This window comes from Kogia breviceps, chromosome 6 (assembly GCF_026419965.1).
Source record: "Kogia breviceps isolate mKogBre1 chromosome 6, mKogBre1 haplotype 1, whole genome shotgun sequence".
In the NCBI taxonomy this organism is placed as follows: domain Eukaryota; kingdom Metazoa; phylum Chordata; class Mammalia; order Artiodactyla; family Physeteridae; genus Kogia; species Kogia breviceps.
This window is the reverse complement of record NC_081315.1, coordinates 29,670,414-29,695,738: the sequence shown is the minus strand read 5'-3', so window position 1 is coordinate 29,695,738 and position 25,325 is coordinate 29,670,414. Positions and strand designations below refer to the sequence as shown.

General features: G+C 39.8%; 1 pseudogene; it reads right to left on the bottom strand.

Moving 5' to 3' along the window:
* Window positions 1-2,470: 2,470 nt before the first annotated feature.
* LOC131758507 (heterogeneous nuclear ribonucleoprotein A3-like) lies at window positions 2,471-3,954 on the bottom strand (annotated as a pseudogene).
* Window positions 3,955-25,325: the final 21,371 nt, after the last annotated feature.

Here is a 25,325-nt window from a genome sequence, read left to right as displayed (position 1 = left end):
GGTTATACTGGTAAACAAGTGCTAATGTTTTTATTTGTTTTGGGGAAAGAGACAGTGCATTAATATTTTGGGGGGGTGTGGAGAAGGCCTTTCACACACTTGCAGCAATGGGGATCATGACCAGTTTCACTGCAGTCATTGTCACATGACCTACATTGGCGAAATGGCGCCACCTATCCAATGTATAAATGTCTTCTCTTCCCTGAGATGGATTCTTCCTGGGTTATGACTCTTCTCTAGTTCCTTTAAGAAACTAGCCCCAATCCTGCCCCACACCGCAGACCTCACATAACAGGGCAACTTCAATATACTCAGGTTGTTCTTGGCTTGGCTTTGAACCACTTGCCACCACCCCTCCCTCAGAATACACTCTGTCCTCGTCCCCCTGCTTGCCTTCTGACTGAATCGCACTTTTCCTCACTTTCAGCCTTTCCTGATGCCTGGAAATGTCTTGTTGGTTCAGATCATAGGGCGTACCAGACCCAGTTTGGTTTCTCTTGTACTTACACCACACTGGAGGAACTTGCGTAAAAACCACTTCTGACTGATGGAGTGTTAGGACTCTCCATTACGGAGTCTCTCTTCCTCCTCCTGCTCTTTCTTATGGTGCAAACGTGCATGTGTTCAGCTAACAAATATTTATCTCAGATGAAGCTGGGATAGTGTGAAAATAAGATAGACAAGCTTGATGCTGTAATGGAGCTAACATTCCAATGTGGAGAAAAACAACTAACAAGCAAATGCATAAATACCCAAAACTTTCGGATAGGGTCATGACTATTAAAAAAACAAAAAAGAAAGAAAAAGAAAAAGCATGTAGGGTAAAAGAGGACCAGGTGGGTGGGTGGAGCACAATATCAGATGAGTTGGTAAGGGGTCGTCTCTGAGGCAGTGGCGCTTGAATGCCTGAATGGCTAACGGGGCCGACCATATGAAGCTCAGAGGGGATAATACCACAGATAGAGGGAACAGCAAATGCAAGCGATCTAAAACAACAATGAGCCTGATGTGTTGAAGGAGGAGAAAGAGGCCCAGTGTGGCTCAAGTGTAGCTAGAGAGGGAGAGGGTAGTATGACATCATAGATGTAGGCAGAGTCCACACCACAAAGAGCCTTATAGGCCATTTGATTTGATTCGTAGTAAAAGTGGAAGCTATTTAAGGGTTTGGGGTTGGCTTATATTTTCAAGTGGGATGAGGAAGTTTGGAAGCAGGTAAGTCAGTTCTGTGGCTACGTCTGCAGTCCACGTGAGAAATGATGCTGGTTCTGAACTTTGCACTGTGGGAGCAGCTGTGGAGCTGGAGGGAAGTGGACAGGCTTGGAATATGTTTAGAAGGGGTGCTAACAACCCCCTACTTATGAACTGAATGTGTGGGTGCAAAAGAAGGCGTGGAATCAAGGGATAGCAGTATTTGGGTTTGAGCAACTCTGTGTAGATGGTTATTCATTTACACAGTGGGGGGAATCTGAGTAGCAGTCGTTTTTTGTTTGTTTGTTTGTTTGTTTGTTGATTTAGAAATCAGGGGTGTCATGCTGGACATGCCGAATATGAGATGCAAAGTGTTGATGTGGAGTAGACACAGATCAACATAAGTATGGAAACTCAGAGGAGAGGTCAGGGCTGAGGATATAATTTTAGGAGCCATCAGAATAGAGACGATATTTAAAGCTGGGGATTGTATACACTGCCTTGGAGGGAGTGTGTCATCAAAGAAGAGGGCAGCGGAGAAGGAGCCAGCAAAGAAGATTGAGAAGAAGTAGCCATTGAGGGAGTGGGGACACCAGGAGGAGTTAGTGGGTGGTGGAGAGCAAGAGGAGAAAGTGGTAAATGGTGTCGCATGCTGTTTAGAAGTAAAAGAATGTCAAGTTGGGAACGTTTCATGAGCTGTGGCAATTTGGAAGTTGGGGACTTTGACAAGAAGAGTTTCAAGGGGGCGGAGGTGGGAGAATACTGATGGGAGGACAGTGAGAGGAGCATGAATATAAACGACTTTTATTTGGGGGGACAAATTTTGCTGTGGAGGTGTGGCAGAGACACTATTTGCCTTCTTCACACCTATCTTCCCCTTTTACTTTAGAAGCAAAGCCTCTTGACCTTGTCTTTGCTGCCTGGAGCAAAGGCTTCATTTTCTAGCCTCCCTTGTAGTTGAAGACTGAAATGTGGTCCTAGGACTAGGTTCTTGACATAGTATTTCTAGGCAAGCTTCTTTTTCTTTTTTTGAAAAGTTAAAAATCCCTTCATTTTTTATTCCTGGTACTGCTACCACAATTTACGGGGCAATATACATGATATAATGAAAAGAAAAAGAAAAAGGCAAAGCTACGACAGATAAAAGACCTCAGGAATGTACATCTAATTGACACTACATTGCATTAATCAATAGCTGCACTTTTTGCAAACTGTGGCTATGACAGTCCTGAACAAGAAGGGTTTCCTGTTTAAGCTGCAGTAACTTTTCTGACTAAGGATCATCGTTCCTTCTGTGGCAGAGTTTTGCAGTTCCTCTAATGCATTTGGGACAACTGTCTCAAAGTAACCTGCAGCTTTCCTGACAACTCCTCGCTCTCTCTCCTGCTAACAACTGTAGCCCTTTTCTTTGGAGTTTTTAGAACCTTCTGCTACCCTATCCACCACTTCCACCACCTGATCCATAGCCACCACCATAGGGACTTCCCGAACTTCTTCCACCAAAACTGCCCCCCTTCATGGGTCTGTAATTTGACTGCTGTTGTCCACTATAATTTCCAAAATCATTATAGCTACCATCACCACCACAGTTACCTCCAAAATTTCCTCCTTCATTGTAACCATCATATTCTCCACCACCGCCACCATATCCACCACCTTGGTTTCCATATCCTGGTCCACCACCACCATAACCTCCTCTACTACTGTAACCAGCACCACCGCCACAGTGACCACCGTTGCCTCCAAATCCATCATGTCCACCATCACCTCCTCCATGACTACCTCTGCTGCCACCACCTCTACCACCATAGCCTCCTCTTCCACCAAAGTTTCCACCACGGCCAGTTACCTCCACTGCCTCCAAAGTTTCCTCCATGACCCACAAAGCTGCCAGATCCACCTCCACGACCTCTTTGTGATCCAGCAGACTGCATTTCTTGTTTAGAAAGGGCCTTTTTCACTTCACAATTATGCCCATTAAGAGTGCGGTATTTCTGAACAACAATCTTATCAACTGTATCATGATCATCAAAAGTTACAAAAGCAAATCCTTTCTTTTTTCCACTCTGCCTGTATTCCATAACTTCTATGGTTTCAATCTTTTTTTTTTTTTTTTTTGCGGTACGCAGGCCTCTCACTGTTGTGGCCTCTCCCGTTGCGGAGCACAGGCTCCGGACGCGCAGGCTCAGAGGCCATGGCTCACGGGCCCAGCTGCTCCGTGGCACATGGGATCTTCCCAGACCGGGGCACAAACCCGTGTCCCCTGCATCGGCAGGGGGACTCTCAACCATTGCACCACCAGGGAAGCCCTATGGTTTCAATCTTGCCATACTTTTCAAAGTAGTCTCTCAAATTATATTCTTCTGTATCTTCTTTAATACCACCAACAAAAATTTTCTTCACTGTTAGATGGGCACCAGGCTTTACAAAATCCTCTCTAGAAACAGCTCTCTTTGGTTTCACTACACACCCATCAGTCTTGTGTGGTCGAGCACACATTGCTGCATCCACCTCTTCAACACAATAGTAAGTCACAAAACCAAAGCCCCCTGGAACGTTTTGTTTGGGGGTCTCTCATCACCACACAATCTGTAAGTGTGCCCCATTTCTCAAAATGTTCTCTTAAGCTATCATCTGTAGTTTCAAAGCTCAGACCACCAATAAACAGTTTTCTCAACTGTTCTGGTTCCTCTGGATCATGGACCTCCTCCCCCCGAGGCGGCGGCGATGGCCAGAGTCGGGCTGGGGGCGACCAGGCTGTGGTTTTTACCTCCATTTTGAGACCGGACTCGCCTAGGCAAGCTTCTTAAAAGGAAGCAATTCCGCTGGGAAGAACACCACTTTCACCTTTTTCCTGCTGCCTGGAATGTGGGGTGTGATGACTTTACCTCAAGAGCAGCCATCCTGAGCCATGAGGTAATTTAGAGCACAACATCCAAATCCAATGCAGTGGAAAAAATGGTAGAAGGAGTCTGATCTCTGATGACTCAATGGATTGCCTGTTTTTGCACATCTTTAGTGTGAGAGAAGAAACACTTGCATGTCTTCCCCTCTTATGTTAACCAAATCTATTCCTAATTAATACAGAATCAAAGCAAAGAAATGGGTTGTGGGTTGGAGATAGGCATGAGGTCAATAGATGTTTTGTTTGCTTGTTTTTAAGTCGAATGATTCACTGAGTAGGAATTAGATACTCTGATCTAGTCTTTGGAAAAATTCCACAGTTATTCAAGATACCTGTTATAAAAGGTTTTGTTTCTGGATTTAGATTTAGTGTATCAGTCAGGGTTCTTTTGTCCAAGCTACAGAAACTGACTCTGGCTGGTTTAAGCAGAAAAGGAAATGCCCGAAGGCAATCAGTGCCTAACTGAATTGTGGATGGCTGGGAAGTCAGGCTTGGACAATAGGTAGAAAGAGGCAGGCAGGACACAGGACCACAGATACAGTCATGTCATGGAATGGGTCTGTCAGGGACACCATAGCCATTGCTGATGAACGCCAGATACCCCTCCTGCCCACACCACTCCCGGACGCTGAGTGTTACTGCCAAATAGATTCTCTGCCACCATACCCTCCTTCTTTGTGTCATAAGTGCCTTCTTCAAAATCTGCGATGGAGTAACTGATTGACCTAACTTATGTACCCTTCTAGCTGCCATGGAGGCTGGGAAAGAAACATTCTGGCTTTTTTAGACTTCTACAGTGAGAGGTGCCTCCCACAAAAAATCATATAGGGGTTCAGATGCCAGGTGAACAAGTAGGAAAATGTAAATGTAAATGTCAAATAAAAATATTTTGTAAGAGTAGAGTATACCTGTGCATGTCTTTTGAGCACAGGGTAATGTCTACAGCATGGAAGGACAAATGGCAAATTCATCCATTATTTTTGTAAATTTTCTAGCATTAGCAATTTACCATTTATTTAGTACTTACTCTGTGTTTGGCATTGTGTGAGGTACACACATTTTCTTATTCTCACGACAACCCTTCAAGTCATCCCCCCTCTGTGGCTACAAAAATTTACATGCAGAAAAGCCAAGTCACTTGCTAAAGGTCATGCAGCTGGTGAATGACATAAATAGGATTTTCATTCAGGTTTAATGAATGAAACGTGGGTACAATTTAGCAAAGGAGTGCAGTAGGGCACTTAAGGAGCTCCAAAGCCTTATCCAGGTTAATTCACTTCAAGAATCATACCAGTTTATACATTAATTAGGAGACTCTAGATGCTAGCTAGAGTTCCACATGATTTAGGTCAACGTCCATATGATTTAGTATGTTAGACGGCATATGATGATCAGCAGCAAATATGACTTGACAGTTTGTCCTTATCTATTGAAATATCTTCAGCTTTATGTTGGTAGATCTGACAATTTCCATGTACGTCAAGCTGGAGATTTATAAAAAGTGGATTTGGCCCAAATTATCTAGATGCATGTTTATGCTCATTAGATTTACCCACTTACCTTGTTAGTGGGACAAACAATTAGTAGAATAAATAATCAAGTTTCTAGTTTAATTAGAATACTGTCCAAACATATTGAGGGAGAAATTGACCAGAAATTCATCATATTTAAATGCATATTGAGTGGACATGTTGACCTCTCATTTTGCATATATATCTCTGATTATAAATATTATATACGATTTATTTTCAGAATTTTATTGTCTTATAGTAGAACCTGATACTATGAATCATCATACTGGATAGCGCTACCTTCATGAATTAAATTTTAAAAAATTTCTACTAAGGAAATAAAGAGGGCAGAAATACATTAATTCCTGTTCCATAATGACACAAGAGGGAAGGCTTACTGTTGGATAAATTGAAAAGGAAATGGTCTTTGGAGAGATAAAAATGGAATTTGTAACCTTTTAAGAGGATGTAGTTTTTTTTTTTCCTCTCTGCCTCTGATTTAATGCTCTTATTCAATTGTGACAGTGAAATCTATTGAAAGTGACTTTTCCCTTTCTTGTCAGTGGAGAGGAGGTGCAGGTTACTAAGCCTCTGAGGGTGCTCCCTGCATCTTGAGCTGGAGACAGGGCTTCGGTGGGTTTACGGAGCCGCTGATATACAAAATGTTGAATTTGGGAATGTGTGAGTGTTTTTGTGGGAAGAGGTTCCTCCCTCTGAGGAACCTCCCTCAATTTCCACCACTGACTCAGAGAGGGGTGTAACCCCAAAAGGGTAACCAACACTGCTGTAGAGTGGGGATCCTGTGGCCGGAACACCAAAGCAGACACTTTTGTTCTAAGTCAAAAGGGTTGTTTGAGAGTAGGTGCAGAAATGGCATCAGGATGCTATTACTTGTGATCATAAATAAACACATTGTTTTCAAGCAGTTTAATGCAAATAATGCATTTAAAGAGAACTTTACGGTTATTAGGTCACTTTTATCTATATTTATTCAATTAAAAACCACAGTAATGCTGTGCTAAGGCTAGATAATTAAAATTATCTTCATTTCACAGCCGAGCAAATAAAAATACAGAGGGAACAAAACCAATGACTTGTTCTAGAGATTGGAAGACTCACAGAGGTGAGCGCCCTTCCCACAGTGTTTGGATCGGAAGTGGGTATCTGACTCAAACTGGGTCAACCAGAAGTCCTTCTAAGAGAAGCTGGAAGGGTGACCAAAAATCAAATTGTTTGCCCAGCAGGGCTCTGGGGTGTTGGTCTTCTGCCTATCATAAGTAGCTAAGCAGGAGTAGGAGGGCTAGGGGTGAAGGGGGAAGGGACGGGGGAGGTGGGAGAAGTGTTTTAGAGTCCAGATTCAGGCTCTTTATCTGCCCCAGATCCCTGAGACAGACTTGCATCTGTGATAGCATTTGGAGCAGAAGTTGGACAGACTAGAGAAGACACTTGTCATTTTTATTGGAAAGTAATGCTTGAAAATGAAGTAAAGAACTCATTGAACATAACTCTGGTAGAAGTCGGGCTTTGCAAGAACCATGTGTTTGCAAGAATCATGAAATAGCAAGCAAAAAATAATTTGAAAGGAATCCCAATCTTGGGTCTCTTGGGGACAATTTACAACCCATAAGAACATCTTTTAAAAAGCCACTTTCAACCTGATTCCTAGCTCCTCAGGCCTATTCTGAAACTACTCACATGACAAATTAAAAACTCTCACTTTAGCTTCAACCTGTGTGGATTTATGTCACATTGTTTTCACTCCCCCCACCCCCTCTCGTTCTTTCCTCTCCTTATCTTTATTACCCATCACAAAAACTTGGAAACTTGGGAGGTGCAGGGAGGAAATAGAAGTTTTGAGAGAAACTGGTAATGTTTACATGTTGAGATATCACTCATGCTACATATGTTTATAATAAACTTCTGGTTTTTGCCTAAACTGATATGAGCTGGTTTCTATTATTTCTAACAAAGAGTTCTAAGTAATATATTCATGGAGATAGTGGCAGAATTGAGACGAGAACTTGGGTCTTTTGATTTAAAATTTCTTGTTTTTGCACAACGTGGGTCTGTCTGCATAGTCTTCTACTGCCAGAGAATTGAGGATTCCTTAATCCTCTGAGTACTTTTTAAACGGTTTTGGATTTCTTATTAGTCTGTGAACTCCATGAGGGTAGGTATTGTGTCTGTCTTGTTCACTTCTGTATTTTCAATGCCTAACACATTGTTGATGTGTGAAAAATTGTGTGTGCTCAAAAAATTATTAAATGAATGAAAGAATGAATGAAGTCTCCATCTTTATTTTTTTTTAATTGTAATCTCATTTACATTTGTGGAGTATCTTGACAGAAAAATGTAGTAGATGAATATGAACTGTATAAATACAATTGCTATTAAAGCTGCCTTTCAGGATAAAATATTAAATTTCTGATAATTCTTCATTATTGTTTGTTTGTTTCCCCCTGTGGTTTATATCTCAAGGGAAACTTTTCTAATTAACTGTGATTTCTGTTGAAAGCTCTTTACTCAAAGAGGGCAGTCGGTCTTATCTTCAAGTTAAGACTTCTGGTTACATGTTAACACGAAGGGGAGTGGAAGCTAATTTTGCTAATTAGAAACAGCTATAGTTACATAGCTCAGGCCCCAAATTATGGGATGGACAATAGACAGGGAAAAAGATTGATGAAACAATATTTCAAGCTATGTTTTCTACACATGTTGCAATGACTCTGTATTGGCTTTATGATGAATACAAATCATAATAGACTTGGTTGAAAGCCCAATAAGTGTGTTGTGTCATAGTAACAATTGCATTGGGCTGTGAAAAATCTTCCTTGAGATTTGAAAAATCCTTGACTTCTTGCTCTTATAGCCTAATAAAATTTGTAGCAGAAGCAACTTAACCTTAATATCTACTTTATTCTTCTAAGAAATACCTTTCTGACCCATACCCCCAAAGGAACTGAATTTCTTCTCCCACGAACTCAGGACTTCCTGCCTCTCTCCCTACCATTCTTTAGATCTTGGATTCAGAAGGAGGTAGACATAATATTGCAGGGGCATGAAGGTAAGCATGGTGTCCTTCTTGATCTCTCAGACTGGGTTGGGTTGTCAGTATGGAGCAGAGAGTGGTCTGGACTGAAAGATCAGGTTCAAAACTTATCTCTGGCACTTCCTAGCTTTGTGACCTCCAGCAAGTAAATTACTTTTTCTGATAATTAATTTCCTCAACTGTAAAACAGGAGTAATGATACCTTTACCCGTTTATTACTAAATGAGGTGATACATTAAATACCTGGTACATGTAGACCTCCAAAAAGGAGTGCGTTCTCCTTTTCCTCCCCAATAACTCTCCTTCACTCAATTTTGTGCCTCCAGGAAGAAAAGCCTGTGACTTTCACTAAGCCTTTTGAGGTTTTTCTCTGAAAAGACACCTTCCTTTGACTCTTGGGAAGACTTGCAGAGACTGCAAAGGCTCACCTCTCCCCTGCATCTGTGTCTCTGAGGCACTGGGACTCTACAGCCTGGTGAGCTTGCAGGCAAAGCATCATGTTCAGAACTCTCCAATGACCTTGCTCACTCAAGCCCTTGAGTACCAAGTTATGGGCAAACGGTCAGCCACGTTGATGCCTATTCTATTTTTCTTGTATAAAGAGCTGATAAAGTAGCATAAGATCATGGATTACAACAGGCCATGATTGGGTGAAAAGGTCATCTTCTAAATATTAATAATAATTTGGACTTGCATGTTAAGATAATTTTCCCAAACTAGGATACATTTTTAATAGAAAGTGGGTATTAGAGCAAGGCAAATTTTACATCATGCCAAAAAACTTCATTTAGATCATTTTCACACACAAGTAAATTATATTATTGATGGCTATGGCTTATTATACCTGCTAAGATGTAAGCAAAAAGTTTAACCTCTTAATGGAATGGAGTCACTAATTCCCTCAGATTCCATGATTCTTTATAAAATGGGAGAATTGACTTTTGACTTCTGCAGTATATATTTTCCAAGTTAATCTCCTTTCTACCTTGGGTAGCATGGCCAAACATCTTGGTTTGCCCAGGACAGTCTTGTCTGGAGACTTTTGTTGTGGTTTAATTATTAATATACTCCCCTCTCCCGCCCCCCCCCACACACCAAAGGTGCTTTGAACAGTGCGATTTTATGAGTATGCTAACGTTGGAGAATTACATTTGATATTTTTCCTTTGGAATTTCAGAAGTAAACTTGAAATTTCGGTTTTACCTTTAGAACAGGAGTTCTATGGACAGAAATCAGAATTTGAGGGGTCTGTGAACTTGGATAGAAAAAAAATACGCTTCTATTACATCTAACTCTAATTGCCCTTCAATTATGACTGCAGGTGACAAACTACAGCAGTGCTATGCACTCCTGTGACTTTGTTACCAAGAAAAAAACCACAGCTATTTTCATATCACATTATAACTATTACAAATTTACAAAATATCACTCATATTCCTTGTTACTTCTGAATTAGAAAGATCACATGAGATCATAATCTTCATGTTCACAGATACTGTGCAATGTTGCTGGCCAGCTACTGGTCAACTCTATACTTTCACCAAACATCAAATCATGTCATTCTACAGTGATATCCCAGACATTTATGCTGCTTTACAGGATTACTCATCTACGATCGTTGAACAATATGAGGAATTAGTTCTTAAATTTTTGCAAAACTAGACAGTTTAAATAAGAATTCTTAACTCTCTGCAAGGCAGCAAAGCCTTTTGAATAGAGCACATAAGTTCTATTGTCACCTTAATGGATACTCTTGGAAATCTCCTTGTTAACTGTCAGTCAGTGCTGGAGTGGATGCTTTACCCCATGAAGATGAGATACAAAATTCTCTGTCAATTTCTTTGAAAACAGAAATTTGCAAAGATCTGGAAACATTTCAGAAAGTTTTACCAGTTACTTTATCTTGATGGCATCAAAGTTGAACCATGGACTATTATTCTTTTTTCTTTTTGATATAAAGTATATTGAGAAGATGAGCTAGCCAAAGGGGAATTCATTAGTTTTAGGTTAAAAAAACACAAAACAAAACAAAAAAAACAAACTCCAGTTCGAGTTTAATTCAAAAAATCTTGGAGAATTCAGGGGTTCCTTGACAGAAACTATTCTTATCTTGTAAAGTAGCTTAAAAAGCTTTAATCCATTTACAAGGATTTACATTTACAAATCAGCATTTTCAACACCTGTAACAAATAATAACAAAAAAAATTGACATCAGTTGTTTACCCAACATGACATGCCTATAGCTTTTTCAAAGAGCTCTCCAGAGTTTAATGTTCTTATTCAACCTAGCAACAGCAGACTTCCCACTGATAAGTCTTTGAAGGTAAATTTATTTTTGTTTATATTTTAATGTATTTTTAAATTTAATACAATAATAAAAAACAAATAGTATTGTATTACACATTTCTCTTTCAAAGCTATTTTGACAGCCATGTTTCAGTGTAACTGGTTTCTCTTGTAATTCTATGTATTTTATTTTTTGCATTAAAAAACATTTTTCTGAAAGGGATTCCTGGCTTGACCAAATTGTCTCTATATTGCCAACAGGGTCCATGACACAAATAAAAGTTTAAGAACTTTGGCTTTGGGGAACTCCCTGGCGGTTCACTGGCTAGGACGTGGTGCTTTCACTGCCAAGGGTACGGGTTCGATCCCTGGTTGGGGAATTAAGATCCAGCAAGCCAAAAAAAAAAACCCAAAAAAAACCTAAATAGCATCAGTTCCTGTTGTCTATGGCTTGACAATTTCTGAGCGAAAAAATGGGATTCCTTGTCCAGGCCCACAATCACGGACCATCAAGATTCCCTGGCCTTGTTCCTAAGCAGAGTCCACAGGATTCTAATAAATAGCTTAATTTAAAACAAAACAAAAGAAAAAACACACAGAACACTGGCTTTGGAGCTTCATCTCAAGGTAGAAACTTCCAGGAGGCATAATAGGCGTAGTTTCATTTATTCACTGAACAGAATTGCAAGGTCTTGGATATGGCTGGGAAGGACTTTGAATGGAACGCTTACTGTATAGACTTATGTATGCATTACTTCAGCAAATGGTTAGAAATGATAAGTACTACAGAGAAATACAGGTAAGGTTCTAAGGATGGTCAGAAGAAAGATCCTTATCAGAAATAGCAGGGAACACGTGGAAGAAGTGCTAGTGGGTGCGATGGGTAAAATCTGAATATTACAAGTGGGAATATTCATGCTAAGTTCATCCATAGGCCATCCAGACCAGAGACCTCAGAGCCACCCTTGATTTCTCTTTCTCCTCATCCCTGCATCTGTGATCAAGTCTTGTCACTTAGGTCTCCATCCTATTTCTTACACCCATTCCTCCTATTTATCCCCTGGTTGATTGCCTGGCTTCAGGCTTATTACCAGAACTACTGGAATAGCCTACTACCTGAACGTCCATCTCCTTTCTCAAATCCCTTCCACACAGGCTATCCTAACTGCAATGACAATAACAGATTATTTGTTTGCAGCAGATGTTAAGGAAATGTTCAAGTTTTAGTATTATATATACGACGTCAGCCCCACATTAAAATGGGGATTATTCATATACAACATGTATGTTAAAACTGAAGAGGATGCACTGGAGCAGTAGTTATCAATCTTGGCAACACATATAATAATCACCTACAGAGCTATTAAAAGGTTCTAATGCAGGAGCCTTCCTCCCAGGGTTCTGATGTAACTCCCAAGCAGACAGAGCTCCTGAACTGCCATCCCTGTTTCTGTTTACCTCTCTAGTTTTGACATTTATCTGCTCCACCTTATACCCTATCAAACTGCTGGTGTTCCTCAAATTCCCATGATGTCCTACTTGAGATACACTTTTCCTCCTGGTCTAGACATTTTTTTTAAAGTCTCAGCTCACCCTCCTAGGGAGAAGTTTCAGTCTTCTCCAGGTAAAATGGTCCACTCTCTCCTTTTTGCCCCTTCTCTGACCCGTATGTCCTTGTATCATAGCGACGATATAATTTTGCATGTGTTCCTCTCTTCCCCTCACTACTAAGGGCATTGGAAAGGAAGCCATCTCCCTCGTGTCATTTTCACAAACATATTTCCAATGATTTTAAAACCTTGCTTGCACAGCTACTACTATATAGAAAATCACACTTAAGCTGGAATAAAATTTAGCTTTTTTCTATATTTGCTTCTATAGTACCTTATTTATCAGCCCCCTTTTATATTAGTGTAAGTAATCAGATCCTGTTTCTCTGTGACAGACATATATGTAATAAAACATGCATGAGAACTCAATTGGGAATTTTGAGAAATGTATCCCTCTCATTAATTATTTTTAAATCCCCCTTGGACTCATTACAAACATGGCATGATAAAGTTTCTATCAAAGTAAAATTAAGCCCAGATGCCAATCTTTTATTTTCCTTGGGAGTTTTGCATCAACATAAACCAGAAAAGTAGCAGCTGCTGCTTTTACAAGTAGTAGAATCCCCTGGCAGATGGGACTGGCCCAGCTTTGGACCCTATGGAGGATGTGGGAGTAGTACATTCTGAGCTTGCATTTGCAATTCTGGGCAAAATATGCAAAAGGGCTTCTCAGGAAGAAGTCTATATTTGCATACTCAAATTAGATCCATACAAACATGAATGCCTCCAAACCGGTTTCCATGTCAAATCAACACCCTCTGGCAACACTGATCTATCTTGAATAATAACCTATAACTTGAAAATTGAACCTTAAATTTTATGTTATTTCTCCTATTTCTTAGTGATTTGCAAGTCATTAATCACAGTCTGGAGAAAATCAAGTTCTCAAAGCATTCTCTTACATACCCTTAAGGATACAGACCCCTCAAATAATTAAACTTAGGGGAAATATTTTTATTTCTTTTATTTTCTTTAACATCTTTATTGGAGTATAATTGCTTTACAATGGTGTGTTAGTTTCTGCTGTAAAACAAAGTGAGTCAGCTATACATATACATATATCCCCGCTTCCCCTCCCTCTTGCATCTGCCTCCCACCCCCACATCCCACCCCTCACAAAGCACCCAGGTGATCTCCCTGTGCTATGCGGCTGCTTCCCACTAGCTATCGATTTCCCATTTGGTAGTATATATAAGTCCATGCCACACTCTCACTTCGTCCCAGATTACCCTTCCCCATCCCCGTGTCCTCAAGTCCATTCTCTATGCCTGCATTTTTATTCCTGTCCTGCCCCTAGGTCCTTCAGAATTTCTTTTTTTTTAGATTCCATATATATGTGTTAGCATAGAATATTTGTTTTTCTCTTTCTGACTTACTTCACTTTGTAAAACAGACTCTACGTCCATCCACCTCACTACAAATAACTCAATTTCATTTTTTATGGCTGAGTAATATTTCATTGTATACACGTGCCACATCTTCTTTATCCATTCATCTGCTGATGGACACTTAGGTTGTTTCCATGTCCTGGCTACTGTAAACAGTGTTGCAATGAACATTGTGGTACATGATTCTGTTTGAATTATGGTTTTCTCAGGGTATATGCCCAGTAGTGGGATTGCTGGGTCGTATGGTGGTTCTATTTTTAGTTTTTTAAAGAACCTCCATACTGTTCTCCATAGTGGCTGTATCAATTTATATTCCCACCAACAGTGCAAGAAGGTTCCCTTTTCTCCACATCCTCTCCAGCATTTATTGTTTGAAGATTTTTTGATGATGGCCATTCTGACTGGTGTGAGGTGATACCTCATTGTATTTTTGATTTGCATTTCTCTAATGATTAGTAATATTCAGCATTCTTCCGTGTGTTTGTTGGCAATCTGTATATTTTCTTTGGAGAAATGTCTATTTAGGGCTTCTGCACATTTTTGGATTGGGTTGTTTGTTTTTTTGATATTGAGCTGCATAAGCTGCTTGTAAATTCTGGAGATTAACCCTTTGTTAGTTGCTTCATTTGCAAATATTTACTCCCATTCCGAGGGTTATCTTTTCATCTTGTTTATGGTTTCCTTTGCTGTGCAAAAGCTTTTAAGTTTTATTAGGTCCCATTTGTCTATTTTTTAGTTTATTTTTTTAACATCTTTATTGGAGTATAATTGCTTTACAATGGTGTGTCCATTTGTTTATTTTTCGTTTTATTTCCATTTCTCTAGGAGGTGAGTCGAAAAGGATCTGGCTATGATTTATGTCATGGAGTGTTCTGCCTAGGTTTTCCTCTAAGAGTTTTACAGTGTCTGGCCTTACATTTAGATCTTTAATCAATCTTGAGTTTATTTTTGTTTATGGTGTTAGGGAGTGTTCTAATTTCATTCTTTTACATGTAGCTGTCCAGTTTTCCCAGCACCACTTATTGAAGAGGCTGTCTTTTCTCCATTGTATATTCTTGCCTCCTTTATCAAAAAAAAAGGTGACCATATGTGCGTGGGATTATCTCTAGGCTTTCTGTCCTGTTCCATTGCTCTATATTTCTGTTTTTGTGCCAATACCATAATGTCTTGATTACCGTACCTTTGAAGTATAGTCTGAAGTCAGGAAGGCTGATTCCTCCAGCTCCATTTTTCTTTCTCAAGATTGCTTTGGCTTTTCAGGTTCTTTTGTGTCTCCATACAAACTGTGAAATTTTTTGTTCTAGTTATGTGAAAAATGCCATTGGTAGTTCGATAGGGATTGCATTGAATCTGTAGATTGCTTTGGGTAGTAGAGTCATTTTCACAATATTGATTCTTCCAATCCAAGAACATGGTATATCTCTACATCTGTTTCCATTATCTTTAATTTCTTTCATCAGTGTCTTATAGTTTTCTGCATACAGGTCTTTTCTCTCCTTGGGTAGGTTTATTCCTAGGCATTTTATTCTTTTGTTGCAATGGTAAATGGGAGTGTTTCCTTAATTTCTCTTTCAGATGTTTCATCGTTAGTGTATAGGAATGAAGGAGATTTCTGTGCGTTAATTTTGTATCCTGCGACTTTACCAAATTCATTGATTAGCTCTAGTAGTTTTCTGGTAGCATCTTTAGGATTCTCTATGTCTAGTATCATGTCATCTGCAAACAGTGACAGCTTTACTTCTTTTCCGATTTGGATTCCTTTTATTTCTTTTTTTTCTCTGATTGCTCTGGCTAAAACTTCCAAAACTATGTTGAAGAATAGTGGTGAGAGTGGGCAACCTTGTCTTGTCCCTGATCTTAGTGGATTCAGTTTTTCACCATTGAGTACGATGTTGGCTGTTGGTTTGTCATATATGGGCTTTATTAGTTGAGGTAAGTTCCCTATGTGCCTACTTTCTGGAGGGTTTTTATCAGCAATGGTGTTGAATTTTGTCAAAAGCTTTTTCTGCATCTTTTGAGATTATGATATGGTTTTTATCCTTCAATTTGTTAATATGGTGTATCACGTTGAATGATTTGCATATATTAAAGAATCCTTGCATTCCTGGGATAAACCCCACTTGATCATGGTGTATGATCCTTTAATATGCTGTTGGATTCTGTTTGCTAGTATTTTGTTGAGGATTTTTGCATCTATGTTCATCAGAGATATTGGCCTGTAGTTTTCTTTCTTTATGACATCTTTGTCTGGTTTTGGTATCAGGGTGATGGTGGCCTTGTAGAATGAGTTTGGGAGTGTCCCTCCCTCTGCTATATTTTGGAAGAGTTTGACAATGATAGGTGTTAGCGCTTCTCTAAATGTTTGATAGAATTCACCTGTGAAGCCATCTGGTGCTGGGCTTTTGTTTGTTGGAAGATTTTTAATCACAGTCTCAATTTCAGTGCTTGTGATTGGTCTGTTTATATTTTCTGTTTCTTCCTGGTTCAGTCTCGGAATGTTGTGCTTTTCTAAGAATTTGTCCATTTCTTCCACGTTGTCCATTTTATTGGCATATACTTGCTTGTAGTAATCTCTCATGATCTTTTTTATTTCTGCAGGGTCCGTTGTTACTTCTTTTTCATTTCTAATTCTGTTGATTTGAGTCTTCTCCCTTTTTTTCTGAGTCTGCCTAATGGTTTATCAATTTTGTTTATCTTCTCAAATAACCAGCTTTTAGTCTTATTGATATTTGCTATCATTTCCTTCATTTCTTTTTCATTTATTTCTGGTCTGATCTTTATGATTTCTTTCCTTCTGCTAACTTTGGGGGTTTTTTGTTCTTCTTTCTCTAATTGCTTTAGGTGCACGGTTAGGTTGTTTATTAGAGATATTTCTTGTTTATTGAGGTAGGATTGTATTGCTATAATCTTCCCTCTTAGAACTGCTTTTGCTGCATCCCATAGGTTTTGGGTCATCGTGTTGTCATTGTTATTTGTTTCTAGGTATTTTTTGATTTCCTCTTTGATTTCTTCAGTGATCTCTTGGTTATTAAGTAGTGTATTGTTTAGCCTCCATGTGTTTGTATTTTTTACAGAATTTTTCCTGAAATTGATATCTAGTCTCATAGCATTGTGGTCGGAAAAGATCCTTGATATGATTTCAATTTTAGTAAATTTACCAAAGCTTGATTTGTGACCCAAGATATGATCTATCCTGGAGAATCTTCTATGAGCATTTGAGAAGAAAGTGTATTCTGTTGTTTTTGGATGGAATGTCCTATAAATATCAACTAAGTGCATCTTGTTTAATGTATCATTTAAAGCTTTTGTTTCTTTATTTATTTTCATTTTGGTTGATCTGTCCATTGGTGAAAGTGGGGTATTAAAGTCCCCTACTATGATTGTGTTACTGTTGATTTCCCCTTTTACAGCTGTTAGCTTTTGCTTTATGTATTGAGATGCTCTTATGTTGACTGCATAAATATTTACAATTGTTAAATCTTCTTCTTGGATTGATCCCTTGATCATTATGTAGCGTCCTTCTTTGTCTCTTGTAATAGTCTTTATTTTAAAGTCTATTTTGTCTGATGTGAGAATTGTTACTCCAGCTTTCTTTTGATTTCCATTTGCATGGAATGTCTTTTTCCATCCCCTCATTTACAGTCTGTATGTGTCCCTAGGTCTGAAGTGGGTCTCTTGTAGACAGCATATATATGGGTTGTGTTTTTGTATCCATTCAGCCAGTCTATGTCTTTTGGTTGGAGCACTTAATCCATTTAGATTTAAGGTAATTATCGGTATGTATGTCCCTATTACCATTTTCTTAATTGATTTGAGTTTGTTATTGTAGGTCTTTTCCTCCTCTTGTGCTTCCTGACTAGAGAAGTTCCTTTAGCATTTTTTGTAAAGCTAGCTTGGTGGTGCTGATTTCTCTTAGCTTTTGCTTGTGGGTAAAGGTTTTAATTTCTCTCTTGAATCTGAATGAGATCCTTGCTGGGTAGAGTAATCTTGGTTGTAGGTTTTTCCCTTTCATCACTTTATATGTCTGGCCACTCCCTTCTGGAGTGCAGAGTTTCTGCTGAATGATCAGCTGTTAACCTTATGGGGATTCCCTTGTATGTTACTTGTTGTTTTTCCCTTGCTGCTTTTAATATTTTTTCCTTGTATTTAATTTTTGATAGTTTGATTAATTTGTGTCTTGGCATGTTTCTCCTTGGATTTATCCTGTGTGGGACTCTCTGCACTTCTGGATTTGATTAACTATTTCCTTTCCCAAATTAGGGAAGTTTTCAACTATAATCTCTTCAAATATTTTATCAGTCCCCTGCTTTTTCTCTTTTACTTCTGGAACCCATATAATGCGAATGTTGGTGCGTTTAATGTTGTCCCAGAGCTCTCTGAGACTGTCTTCAATTCTTTTCATTCTTTCTTTTTTCTTCTGCTCTGCAGTAGTTATTTGCACTATTTGATCCTCCAGGTCACTTATCCATCCTTATGCCTCAGTTATTCTGCTATAGATTCCATCTAGAGAATTTTAAATTTCATTTATTGTGTTGTTTATCATTGTTTGTTTGCTGTTTAGTTCTAGGTCCTTGTTAAATGTTTCTTGTATTTTCTCCATTTTATTTCCAAGATTTTGGATCATCTTTACTATCATTATTCTGAATTCTTTTTCAGATAGACTGCCCATTTCCTCTTCATTTGTTTGGTCTGGTGGGTTTTTACCTTGCTTCTTCATCTGCTGCATATTTCTCTGTCTTCTCATTTGGCTTAACTTACTGTATTTGTGGTCTGCTTCTCGCAGGCTGCACGTTCATATTTCCTGTTGTTTCTGGTGTCTGCCCCCAGTGGGTAAGGTTGGTTCAATGGGTTGTGTAGGCTTCCTGGTGGAGGGGACATGTGCCTGTGTTCTGGTGGATGAGGCTGGATCTTGTCTTTCTGTTGGGCAGGACTGCGTGCGGTGGTGTGTTTTGGGGTTTCTGTGGACTTAGTATGATTTTAGGCAGCGTGTCTGCTATTGCGTGGGGTTGTGTTCCTGTCTTGCTAGATTTTTGGCATGGGGTGTCTAGCACTGGAGCTTGCTGGTCATTGAGTGGAGCTGGGTCTTAGCGTCGAGTTGGAGATCTCTTGGGGAGCTTTTGCCGTTTGATATTACGAGGAGCCGGGAGCTCTCTGGTGGACCAATGTCCTGAATTCAGCTCTCCCACCTCAGAGGCTCAGGCCTGACACCCGGCTGGAGCACTGAAAGCCTGTCAGCCACACGGCTCAGAACAAAAGGAAGAAAAAAAGACAGAAAGAAAGAAAAATAAAATAAAGTTATTAAAATTAAAAATTAATAATAATGATTAAAAATTTTAAAAATTAAAAAGTAATAAAAACAGAAAGATAGAAGAGAGCAACCAAACCAAAAACAAATCCATCAATGTTAACAAGCGTTAAAGACTATACTAAAAAAAAACCGGACAAACAGAACCGTAGGACAAATGGTAAAAGCAAAGCTATACAGACAAAATCACACACAGAAGCATACATATACACACTCACAAAAAGAGGAAAAGGAAAAAATATATATATCGTTGCTCCCAAAGTCCACTGCCTCAATCTTGGGATGATTTGCTGTCTATTCAGGTATTCCACAGATGCAAGGTACATCAAGTAGATTGTGGAGACTTAATCCACTGCTCCTGAGGCTGCTGGGAGAGATTTCCCTTTCTCTTCTTTGTTCGCACAGCTCCCGGTGTTCAGCTTTGGATTTGGCCCCGCCTCTGCATGTACGTCGCCCTCTGCACCTGTCTTCGCCCAGACGGGAGGGGGTTAAAGGAGCGACTGATTAGGGGGCTCTGGCTCACTCAGGCCGCGGGGGAGGGAGAGGTACGTTATGTGGGGAGAGCCTGTGGCAGCAGAGGCCGGCGTGACGTTGCACTAGCCTGAAGCATGCTGTGCGTTCTCCCGGGGAAGTTGTCCCTGGATCACGGGGCCCTGGCCGTGGCGGGCTGCACAGGCTCCTGGGAGGGGAGGTGTGGAGAGTGACCTGTGCTCGCACACAGGCTTCTTGGTGGCTGCAGCAGCAGCCTTAGCGTCTCATGCCCATCTCTGGGGTCCGTGCTGATAGCCGCGGTTCGTGCCCATCTCTGGAGCTCATTTAGCGGGTGCTCTGAATCCCTTCTCCTCGTGCACCATGAAACAATGGTTTCTTGCCTCTTCGGCAGATCCAGACTTTTTCCTGGGCTCCCTCCCGGCTAGCCGTGGCACACTAACCCCTTCAGGCTGTGTTCACGCCGCCAACCCCAGTCCTCTCCCTGGGATCCGACCTCCTAAGCCCGAGCCTCAGCTCCCAGCCCCTGCCCATCCCGGCGGGTGAGCAGACAAGCCTCTCGGGCTGGTGAGTGCTGGTCAGCACCGATCCTCTGTGCAGGAATCTCTCCGCTTTGCCCTCCACACCCTGTGGCTGCTCTCTCCTCCGTGGTTCCGAAGCTTCCCCCCTCCGCCACCCACAGTCTCCACCCGTGAAGGGCCTTCCTAGTGTGTGGAGACCTTTCCTCCTTCACAGCTTCCTCCTGCTGGGGCAGGTCCTGTCCCTATTCTTTTGTCTCTGTTTTCTCTTTTTTCTTTTGCCCTAGCCAAGTATGTGGGAGTCTCTTGCCTTTGGGGAAGTCTGAGGTCTTCTGCCAGCGTTCCGTAGGTGTTCTGTAGGAGTTGTTCCGCATGTAGATGTATTTCTGATGTATTTGTGGGGAGGAAGGCGATCTCCATGTCTTACTCCTCCACCATCTTGAAGGTCTCCTCTGGGGAAATATTTTTAAATGATTTTCTTTCCCAAGTAAAAGTTTTGCTGAATTTTTAAAATCTAGTCTTATCACTGTTAAATTATGTAGTAAAGTCATAATGAAAAATCTCAATTATATAAGAATTCGTTCTTTCTATATGCTACTTTAAAAACATGACCAGGAGACGCCTACATCAGAATAAAATGCAGATTCCTGTCCCACTGTTAAAGAGGAATTTGCAACCCTGGTGATTTCTATGAACCATAAAGTTTGAGTACTACAGCTCTAAATCATTTTGAAAATTACACACTCCAGATAAAACGGCTCTTTAAATTTCCCTTTCATACTCTGCTGGGTGCAAGTCTGGCTTCTCATGACATTTCTACTTCTCATGCTGAGTTGGCCATAATTGTCCCTCAAGATCTAATATTGACAGTCAGGGATTTAGCTCCATGTGACCAAAGACAGAATCCCATTATTATCAACCTCATAATTGGTTCTTTTTCTTTTTTTCTTTCTTTTCTTTTTTCTTTTTTCTTTTTTTTTTGGCATTTGACATCTTTAACTTCAAATCTTAGGTTCTTAAAATATGGTTATTCTCGGACTTCCCTGGTGGCGCAGTGGTTAAGAATCTGCCTGCCAATGCAGGGAACAAGGGTCCAAGCCCTGGTCCAGGAAGATCCCACATGCCGCGGAGGAACTGTTCCCATGCGCCACAGCTACTGAGCCCACAAGCCACAACTACTGAAGCCCATGTGCCTAGAGCCTGTGCTCCACAACAAAGAGAAGCCACTGCAATAAGCCTGTGCACCACAACAAAGGGTAAACCCTGCCCGCCACAACTAGAGAAAGCCTGTGCACAGCAACGAATACCCAACGCAGCCAAAAATAAATAAATAAATAAATTTTTAAAAATATGGTTATTCTCTTGTTTGGTCAGTTGTATTCTTTTAGCTACAGCAGGAACTGGTTTTTTAAAAAGTCTATATTCAATATCTTGTTAATAACCTATAATGGAAAAGAATCTGAAAAAGAATATATATACGTACATACATATATATATATCTGAATCACTTTGCTGCACACTTGAAACTAACACAACATTGTAAATAAACTATATTTCAAATAAATAAATAAATAAAAGTCTATGTTTCAACGTTACTGTTTTCATGTCTGTCAAATCCTCACCTAGATTCCCTTAGAAAATCTTTGGATAATAATGGTAAATGCTTGCAACAAGTATGATAATTGTTTAGTATAGAAATCTTTTATTATTATCACTTTCATAATTTTAATTGACTTTTCTCTTTAATTCCACATGTATGTTCATTATATATTCACAAAGTTTCATTTTTATCATTATTGTCAAGTAGTTTATAACAATTGTCAAACGCTGTGAAGTGTTTAGATGATCATAACTTTATAAATATAACGTTTCTTTCTTCTCTTGGGTAACATGCCTGGAATTACATATTCTCAAAAGAAAAGACTCTTCATAGTCATAATTACACACACGCTCTGAGGAGAAACCAGGGTACACCTACCTAGCAAAACAGCACTCAGTAACAATTTCACTGTTCCTGCCAAATACTCTAGGGTTGTGGTAATTTTCAAACATTGTATAAAATGACACACATTCCTATATGAGGTGTGATTAAAACATAAGACAAATCACATATGAAAACAGCTCTCACTACTTTATGATCACTCCTCATACATAATCTTAGGCAATCAGTCATGGAATATTTTTTAAACCTTTACCCTATTGCCCACATACTTCTAATCGAACTTCCCCTCTGGCCACCCCAGGGTGAGAGAAAGGAGATTGCCATCCAAAGACATCTGGTTTGGAATATAGGGGGGCAATCAAACATCCTCAGTGGGATGTCAGCAGGGATCTGCCACCACTCAAAACTCAGCACTTATGTGGTCTTGAAATTATAACTGGCTGCTTCACGTAGGGGCAGATCTCGGCAAAATTGTGTAGTCTGTGAAGCCTGGTTTCGGCACTTCTTCCCCTGTGGCCCCAAGAGCTGCACTGCTGTTCCCTGCAGCTGAGAGTCCTCCCCTGTGGCTGGTGCTTCACAGGAAGCTCTGAGTCAACCTTTATCATTCCTGCTTATCAACATGTAGCCATCTTATGTCCTGTTCCAACATTTGGTTCATTTCAATTCACAGGAATTTGTGGTGAGCAGCTATTATGTGCCAGGCACGGTGCTTGGTGCTGCAGGTACAAACTTTAAAAACCATGGCTTGGCTTCATGGAATTGGTGATTTAGCTGGACAAGGTAAATTAACAAATTTAATTACCTGATGTTAAGATGGTTTGTTAAGTTAACTGATTTATTCTCAGGGTTGAGATCGTGCTCAGTGCATAGTAGAGGCCCAATATGTATTTTTAAAAACATCTTTATTGGAGCGTTAGTTGCTGCTAGTTGTGTTAGTTGCTGCTGTATAACAAAGTGAATCAACTATAAGTATATATATATCCCCATATCCCCTTCCTCTTGCTTCTCCCTCCCACGCCTCTAGGTGGACACTAAGCACGGTGCTGATCTCCCTGTGCTATGCGGCTGCTTCCCAACAGCTATCTATTTTACATTTGGTAGTGTATATATGTCCATGCCAGTCTCTCACTTCATCCCAGCTTACCCTTCCCCCTCCCCGTGTCTTCAATTACATTCTCAAAGTCTGCATCTTTATTCCTGTACTGCCCCTAGGTTCTAGAGAACCTTTTTTTTTTTTTTTTTAGATTCCATATATATGTAATAGCATACAGTATTTTTCTCTTTCTGAGTTACTTCACTCTGTATGACAGACTCTAGGTCCACCCACCTCACTACAAATAGTTCAATTTCGTTTCTTTTTATGGCTGAGTAATATTCCATTGTATATATGTGCCACATCTTCTTTATCCATTCCTCTGTCGATGGATACTTAGGTTGCTTCCATGTCCTGGCTATTGTCAATAGAGCTACAATGAACATTGTGGTACGTGACTCTTTGAATTATGGTTTTCTCAGGGTATATGCCCAGGAGTGGGATTGCTGGGTCGTATGGTAGTTCTATTTTTAGTTTTTAAAGGGATCTCCATACAGTTCTCCATAGTGGCTGTACCAATTTACATTCCCATCAACAGTGCAATAGGGTTCCCTTTTCTCCACACCCTCTCCAACATTTATTGTCTGTAGATTTTTTGATGAAGGCCACTCTGACCAGAGTGAGGTGGTACCTCATTGTAGTTTTGATCTGCATTTCTCTAATGATTAGTGATGTTGCGCATCCTTTTATGTGTTTGTTGGCAATCTATATAACTTCTTTGGAGAAATGTCTATTTAGGTCTTCTGCCCATTTTTGGATTGGGTTGTTTGTTTTTTTGATATTGAGCTGCATGAGCTCCTTGTATATTTTGGAGATTAAACCTTTGTCAGTTGCTTCATTTGCAAATATTTTCTCCCATTTGGAGGGTTGTCTTTTTGTCTTGTTTATGGTTTCCTTTGCTGTGCAAAAGCTTTCATTAGGTCCCATTTGTTTATTTTTGCTTTTATTTCCATTTCCTTAGGAGATGGGTCAAAAAGGATTTTGCAGTGATTTAGGTCAGCATGTTCTGCCTATGTTTTCCTCTAAGAGTTTCATAGTATCTGGCTTTACATTTAGGTCTTTAATCCATTTTAAGTTTACTTTTGGGTGTGGTGTTAGGGAGTATTCTAATTTCATTCTTTTACATGTAGCTGTCCAGTTTTCCCAGCACCACTTATTGAAGAGGCTGTCTTTTCTCCATTGTATATTCTTGCCTCTTTTATCAAAAAAAAGGTGACCATATGTGCGTGCATTTATCTCTGGGCTTTCTGTCCTGTTCCATTGCTCTATATTTCTGTTTTTGTGCCAATACCATAATGTCTTGATTACTGTACCTTTGAAGTATAGTCTGAAGTCAGGAAGGCTGATTCCTCCAGCTCCGTTTTTCTTTCTCAAGATTGCTTTGGCTATTCGGGTTCTTTTGTGTCTCCATACAAACTGTGAAATTTTTTGTTCTAGTTATGTGAAAAATGCCATTGGTAGTTTGATAGGGATTGCATTGAATTTGTAGATTGCTTTGGGTAGTACAGTCATTTTCACAATGTTGATTCTTCCAATCCAAGAACATGGTATATCACTACATCTGTTTGCATCAACTTTAATTTCTTTCATCAGTGTCTTATAGTTTTCTGCATACAGGTCTTTTGTCTCCTTAGGTAGGTTTATTCCTAGGCATTTTATTCTTTTTGTTGCAATGGTAAATGGGAATGTTTCCTTAATTTCTCTTTCAGATGTTTCATCGTTAGTGTATAGGAATGCAAGAGATTTCTGTGCATTAATTTTGTATCCCGCCACTTTACCAACTTCATTGATTAGCTCTAGTAGTTTCCTGGTAGCATCTTTAGGATTCTCTATGTCTAGTATCATGTCATCTGCAAACAATGACAGTCTTACTTCTTCTTTTCCGATTTAGATTCCTTTTATTTCTATTTCAACTCTGATTGCTCTGGCTAAAACTTCCAAAAGTATGTTGAAGAACAGTGCTGAGAGTGAGCAACCTTGTCTAGTTCCTGATCTTAGTGGAAATGGTTTCAGTTTTTCACCATTGAGAACGGTGTTGGCT